A 7932-nucleotide genomic window follows, 5' to 3' on the forward strand; every position below is an offset into this window, starting at 1 on the left:
AATAATAATGGGAAAAATATTGTATAATCCAGGTGTGCAAAGCTCTTACAGACTCACCCAGAAAGACTCACAGCTGTAACCGCTGCAAAAGGTGCTTCTTACATGTATCTGAATCATGGGTGTGAGTACTTATGTAAATGAAAACATCCATTTTAAATTCAGGCTGCAACACAACAACATGTTGAATAGGCCAAGGGGTGTGAGTACTTTCTGAAGGCACTGTATGTGATGTAGCAGGCAATTTAAAGGGGACAGCTTTTTGCTTGTGAGCGCTACTTTCACTACTTACACTAAAAGGTACACAAATCTACCGCTGAATCCCTATAAATGAATTGAAATCAATAGGGATTATCAACCACCAAAATCACACAAGGTTCCATAGAGAAATTATATTTGCCTCTATCTCTATCTCTCTCTTCTCTCTTGTAGCCTCATAGGAACAATGAGTTTTTATAAAGTTGATACACAAAAACAATTACACAGCATTAACGATATTCGGATCAATGATGACATTGAACATAACATTGTAACGTATTTATAGCTCTAATCATCGTCATCACAGACTGAGGCTGTACAATTAAATGTTGATTCATTCGTTTAGCCTCCGTTTCCAGTCTCCTCCCCTCCTTGATGACGTCACCAATCTCTTAGAGCAGAGCGCTTTTTACAGAACGAGCACTCATCTAAGGGAGCTGTAAAAGAGCAACGTCCGAAGCCCTTTCCCGAAGTTTCCGATACGTTTTGGAACCCGGTCAACCTTTTGATTAGGTGTTCAACATTTTGATTTAGTGTTTACAAACCCTGGTAAGGTATGTCAAGCTTCTAAACTATTTTACATTTCGTTAAACGAGAGAAATGCCAAGATACAGTAGGCCTATTTATGATAACCAACCGATTAAATGATGAAGCACCCAAGTCATCGTATTGGGTTTCCAATACTTTCTGAAGTCATGCCTTACTTGTCGTATCCGTTACATAATGTATAAATGGTTGTATTAATGAGCAATGAATTTAAAAGTCTTCACCATACCCCTGAATAGTCTTTTATGAAACTCTCTTTGTTGAATGTGGCAAATAGCGGTAACTGACACTTCATACCACACCGTTGACCATGTGTAGCCTACTACCACAAGAGCTGTTGCTATGAAACAATATGGGGTTCCCTGTAATGTTTGCAGTGTTGCCAAATAATACATTTTCACCAGCAGCATCATGCCGAGTGGCTCAGCGGTCTAAGGAACTGCATCTCAGTGCTAGAGGCGTCGCTACAGACCCTGGTTCGATTCCAGGCTGTATCGCAACTGGCTAACTCCCATAGGGTAGTTGCACAATTGGCTCAGCGTCCTCCAGGTTAAGGTTTGGCCCGGGGTAGGCCGTCACTGTAAATAAGAATTTGTTATTAACTGACTTGCCTAGTTAAATAAATGAAATAAGAAAATCAACATCACCTTTATGCTATAACATAGTATAAAAATATAGAACTATAGAAACCATCATCATCATACTCTTCTTTCTCTTGTTACCTATTCTCCTCTTCCTCCATTCTTTATTAGCAAATCATATATCATGTCTGTTGTCATAATGAAGGGATATGCTCCTAAATATCACACATTCAATTCAAGGAGAAATAGAAAGTAATGAACGATGTGATTTTCGAAGGTTGTAACATTCATTTACCTTTTACTGCAGTGGGCTAAATCAGGATCACAAAGAGTCATTCTTGGTAGTCATAAACAAATCTACTTTGAAACAAAAGTATACACCTCACACACATGGTTATTGTTTGCATCCCAATTTTACACTTTATATACATCACAGAAAACGGAAATATAACAAAACGGTTTGACTGATTTCCGGGTGTTTAAAAAAAGTCTGTTTATTAATTATGGAATTCTGAAAAATATGAGTAACACTAGTCATTTGACTGAGGAAAAGGGTTACGCTATTGGAGTCTTTCAAATTTGATACAATTTTTTTCCCAAAATGATTTTGAAGCCAGACCATTTATCCTCAGCATTATTTTGGTAATTACATATTCATAGTGTGTGTGTGTGTTATTGTATGTTATTGTGTGTGTGTGTTTGTGTGTGTGTGTGTGTTGTGTGTGTGGCAGCAGAACAGCATTGTTGTTGGTATTGGGAGGCCCTTATTGCCTTTCTCTCAGACTGCATTAGAAGTGGATCAGGGCTTGGGACTGAGACGGGGGCGTGGGTAGCTGCCTGCCTGGGTAGTGAGGGGATTTTAGGCTTATCAAATGACCTTATCCACCAGGGTGCATCCCAAATAGCACCCTATCCCCTATACAGTGCACTACTTTTGACTGTGCACTTTATAGGGAGTAGGGTGTCGTTTGGGACACAAACCAAAGGCTCAGGACGTGTTGGAGAACATGCAGCTCTCACTCACATTTGACATGCCCCTCACGCCTACCCTTTACTGTTGTCACTCAACATTGTGGGCCTTTGACTCGAATGAATGTATCAGACTCTGTCATAGGCCGGTCCTTCCCAAGCACAGTTATGATTCATTAAAGGAAATATCTTGCACCCCATGATTTCAAAGCGATCCAGAATCTATGTTGTTAAACCTGTGACGGGTGAAAAAAGAAATGATCACAATAACATAGTAACTGCACCTTTCATGACTCTCATGACTTTATTAAAGGCTGTTGAATGCAGCTTAGCTCTGCCGTCTCGCTGTGTGACATCAGACACCATTTCATTTCCTGGCTGAGATGATTTAAACCAGAGGGTTTGGGGGATTCTAAGATACAGCAGGAATGTGGGCTGAGAGGTGCTCTACTGTAGTAGACCGGAGACCTGCCTGTAGTTGGTCTGTTTCCCATCAGAGAAGCATCTCCTCTTGCCTTGCTCTCGTCTTGTCCTCCTCTCGTCTTCTCTCCTTTACTGCATCTCTTCCTTCCTGTTTTCTTTTCTTCTTCTCGTCCTCTTCTTAATTAATGGGGGGGGGGGGGGGGGGGGGGGCATAGGAAAAAGAGGGCTTTGGTTTCAGAAGTAAGACAGAAAAAGCTTAATATCGTTTTTCTACTGGTACAGGGCATATTGCTTTATTTGATCAAATAAAGGAAACTTCACGACAGTGTGACCAGGATAGGAGGGGTGTATTCTTTTGGGAGGGGACTGGAACTGTACTGTGGATTTCACCGTTGTTCACACTGGTGAGGAGGAGCCATAACCTACAGTCAGTCACCTGTCTGTCTAGTCTAATAACTGAGTTTAAGCTGTCTGATGTGTGGAGGGTCAAACTCACAAAAGTTAGGCAGTACACATGGGTTAAGGACAGTGATGGTAAGGTCAGTATAGCAAGGTTAGCCATGCTGTATGTATCTGACCACTACAGTGGTAGAATTATGCAGTGTGCCATTACTCCTATGGGTTTTACAGATCAGCATTTTGGCACTTTGAGACATTAAAGGTCAGATGCAGCCTTTTTATAAATCTCAATATCAAATCATTTCTGGGTAACAATTAAGTACCTTACTGTGATTGTTTAAATTAAATTAGATAGAAACTCTTACACTAAAAGGACATTTTCACAATTTCACAGTATTATTCTAACCTCATAGTGTGGACATACAGTATATAGTTATTTTTGACTGCTATGGGCCTTTAAGACAATGGTTGGAGAAAAGCCCAAATATGTGTCTTTTGACAACAGTACAGTGCATTCGGAAAGTATTCAGACCCCTTGACTTTTTCCACATTTTGTTACGTCGCAGCCTTATTCTAAAATGGATTAAATGTTTATTTGTTCTCCTCAATCTACGCACATTTTCTCATAATGACATAGCAAAAACACGTTTTTAGACATTTTTGCAAAAGTATAAAAAATAAAAACTGAAATATCACATTTACATAAGTATTCAGATCCTTTACTTAGTACTTTGCTGAAACACCTTTGGCAGTGATTACAGCCTTGAGTCTTCTTGAGTATGACGCGAAAAGCTTGGCACACCTGTATTTGGGGAGGTTCTCCCATTCTTCTCTGCAGATCCTCTCAACCTCTGTCAAGTTGGATGTGGAGTGTCACTGCACAGCTAATTTCACGTCTGTCCAGAGATGTTCGATTGCGTTCAAGTCCTGGCTCTGGCTGAGCCACTCGAGGACATTCAGAGACTTGTACCGAAGCCACTCTTGTGTTGTCTAGGCACGTGCTTAGGGTCATTGTTCTGTTGGAAGGTGAACTTTCACTCCAGTCTGATGTCCTAAGCTCTCTGGAGCAGGTTTTCATCAAGGATCTCTCTGTACTCCGTTCATCTTTCCCTCGATCCTTACTGGTCTCCCAGTCGGGCTGTCATACCTTTTACTAAGGAGTGGCTTCTGTCTGGCCACTCTACCATAATGGCCTGATTGGTGGAGTGCTGTAGAGATGGTTGTCCTTCTGGAAGGTTCTTCCATCTCCACAGAGGAACTCTGGAGCTCTGTCAGACTGACCATCGGGTCTTGGTCACCTCCCTGACCAAGGCCCTTCTCCCCAGATTTCTCAGTTTGGCTGTGCGGCCAGCTCTTCTTCCATTTAAGAATCATGGAGGCCACTGTGTTCTTGGGGACCTTCATTGCTGCAGAAATGTTTTGGTACCCTTCCCCAGATATGTGCCTCGACACAATCCTGTCTCGAAGCTCTACAGACAATTCCTTCAACCTCTTGGCTTGGTTTTTGCTCTGACATGCACGGTCAACTGTGGGACCTTTTATAGACAGGTGTGGGCCTTTCCAAATCATGTTTAATCAATTGAATTTACTACAGGTGGACTCCAATCAAGTTGGAGAAACATCTCAAGGATGATCAATGGAAACAGGATGCACCTGCCTGAATTTCGAGTCTCGTAGAAAAGGGTCTGAATACTTTTTTGTTTTTAATACATTTGCTAAAATGTCTAAAAAGCTGTTTTCACTTTGTCATTATATTATTTCATATTTATTTTGTGTAGATTGATGAGGATTTTTAAAAATGAAATTCGTTTTTAGAATAAGGCTGTAACGTAATTTTTTTTGGGGGGGGGGAAGTCAAGGGGTCTGAATACTTCCGAATGCACTGTATATATCTCTTTATACCATGGCAGTGTTGAATACTTGTTTCTGATTGGCTTGAAGGCAAGAGCATTCTAGAGAGTGCATTATTTCCCTGTAACACACTGTATGTCAAAACGGGAGAATTCAATGCCTAGAGTTCATTTTTACATGTTCTATGTTTACGCTGCTTTTGAAAGCAAAAGTGGCATTGTTGAATTTGATTTCCATGTTAGCAAGGTAGTTGGGTTAGCAAAACTAGCAAGTCTATTTGTTTCGTTACCAAAACAAATACTGCAGCTATCTGGTAAACTTGCTAGCTATTTCAGTGGATGTCGAATACATTTGTACCTGCAAATTAACACATTTTTAGCATTCCTTGGAAAATAATGCAACTCCCTAGCACATCGTGGAAAATACCTTCCACGTCGGTTGTTATTTTCCATATAGCGCACAGCCCCTCGTTGATTTACCCTTTTGTGTGTATGTAAACAGGAACTGAGAGCACTTGAGCAGGATATAAACTCTATTGAGCTAAAACTGCTCACACAGAATGACCCTGGTCTTGCACCGAATTTTGCAAGACAAAATACATAAACTGGGGTTCCTATATGAGAGGGTGAAAGGGGCCTTGGTCATGTCTCTTTTAATACTCTCAGGGACATGGTATGACAAAATATCCTGGCGCGTAAAAATAAATCAATTGGAACATTCGGTTGGGAGTTTGACCTCCCAATAAAGGTGATTTTAACATTCAAATGATCTTCCTCTTCTCCTCTTCACTCTCTCTCCTGCCATCTCAGAGCTGTGAAGAGCAAACGGTGTCACAGTCCTCAAAAGCCTCAATCCAGCCTCCCCATTAATGGCTGCAGGTAGCCTAGCGGTTAGAGCGTTTGGCTGGTAACTGAAAGGTAGCTATTTTGAATGCCCAAGGTGAAAAATCTGTTGACGTGCCCTTGAGCAATGCACCTAATCCTAATTTCTTCAGTGGCTCTGTTGATAATGGCTGACCCTGGCTGTGACCCCACTTTCAGGGGGAGTTGAGATGTGCACATTTCCATTTTTACATGTGTATAATACACACTTGTACATGTGTGAAACAGAACCAATATGTATGAGTATTATTAGGGCTGGGAATCGCTAGGGACCTCACAATATGATATTAGCACGATACTTTTGTGCTGACAAGATATGTATTGCGATTCTATATGTATTGTGATTCAATTCTATCATTTTATTGTGATTCGATGTTCCAAACATATGTCTGCTGCGGAGGGACAAGAGAGAGCCATGAGAAAACAAGTTTTCATCTGTCATGGCAATAAAAGTGCTGGAAACAAATGGTCTTCCTGTTTAAAAAGAAGATGGAGAACAAGCTATGAATGAAATATTTTTTTGGTGCCGGACCGGTACAGCCAACTAGCGCAAAAAAATTGTCCAAACAATACCACACGATATAAATAATATCCCCATATGTAACTGCATAGAGTTTATCCCCCATCACAAATTATTAGTTACCAAGCTATAGCCAAATAACCTCTAAATACACATCTCAAAACATAAATCAAATCCCAGATATTTACCTGTTTTAGGTGAACGATAGGGGACACAATTGTCAAGACAATGTTTACTGTACATGATTTTCAATGTTTGGTACACAGAGTGGAATATAATGGAGGGAGATGCTTGGAAGGGGAAGGGGCACAAACAGCCATTCATTTCTATTACCCGTTACTGTCGCATTGAGTTTCCTAGGAAGCTTGTCTCCCTTCTCTGCTAGCTTGTCTGGTGCAGTACAGTATAGAAGTTGACCGATTAATCGGAAAGGCCGATTACTTAGGGCCAATTTCAAGTTTTCATAACAATGGGTAATCGGCATTTTTGGATTACATTGCACTCCACGAGTAGACTGCGTGGCAGGTTGACAACCTGCTATGCGAGTGCAGCAAGGAGCCAAGGTAAGGCGCTAGCTAGCATTAAACTTATCTTATAAAAAACAATCAATCTTAACATAATCACTAGTTAACTACACATGGTTGATGATATTACTAGTTTATCTAGCTTGTCCTGCGTTACATATAATCGATGCCGTGCCTGTTAATTTATCATTGATTCACAGCCTACTTTGCCAAACGGGTGATTTAACATGCGCATTCGCGAAAAAAGCACTGTCATTGCACCAATGTGTACCTAACCATAAACATCAACGCCTTTCTTAAAATCAATATACAAGTATATATTTTTAAACCTGCATATTTAGTTAATATTGCCTGCTAACATGAACTTCTTTCAACTAGGGAAATTGTGTAACTTCTCTTGCGTTCTGTGTCACTTGTCTTGCGTTCTGTGCAACAGAGTCAGGGTATATGCAGCAGTTTGGGCCGCCGCCTGGCTTGTTGCGAACTGTGTGAAGACTATTTATTCCTAACAAAAACAGCCAACTTCGCCAAACGGGGGATGATTTAACAAAAGCGCATTTGCGAAAAAAGCACAATCGTTGCACGAATGTACCTAACCATGAACATCAATGCCTTTCTTAAAATCAATACACAGAACTATATTTTATTAAATCTGCATATTTAGTTAAAAGAAATCCAGGTTAGCAGGCAATATTAAACAGGGGAAATTGTGTCACTTCTCTTGCGTTCATTTCACACAGAGTCAGGGTATATGCAACAGTTTGGGCCGACTGGCCTGTTACATTGTGCAATGTAACAGGAATATTTAGACTTATGGATGCCACCCGTTAGATAAAATACGGAACGGTTCCGTATTTCACTGAAAGAATAAACGTTTTGTTTTCGAAATGATAGTTTACAGATTTGACCATATTAATGACCTTAAGGCTCATATTTCTGTGTGTTATTATGTTATAATTAAGTATATGATTTGATATTTGATA

The 7932-nt window shown here is 40.4% G+C and overlaps 1 protein-coding gene across 2 annotated transcripts in view; it reads left to right on the plus strand.

The window, feature by feature from the left end:
- The first annotated feature begins 665 nt into the window (after window positions 1-665).
- LOC110527535 (SH3 domain-binding protein 4-A) overlaps window positions 666-7932 on the plus strand; it is a 27430-nt gene continuing 20163 nt past the window's right edge. Inside the window, exon 1 of one of the 2 annotated variants that reach the window (XM_021608879.2) lies at window positions 666-804. The gene's annotated coding sequence lies outside the window, so the exon portion shown is untranslated. Of the gene's footprint in view, window positions 810-7932 lie in introns of both variants that reach the window. The other variant, XM_021608878.2, reaches the window with a different exon arrangement.

This window comes from Oncorhynchus mykiss, chromosome 7 (assembly GCF_013265735.2).
Source record: "Oncorhynchus mykiss isolate Arlee chromosome 7, USDA_OmykA_1.1, whole genome shotgun sequence".
Taxonomy (NCBI): domain Eukaryota; kingdom Metazoa; phylum Chordata; class Actinopteri; order Salmoniformes; family Salmonidae; genus Oncorhynchus; species Oncorhynchus mykiss.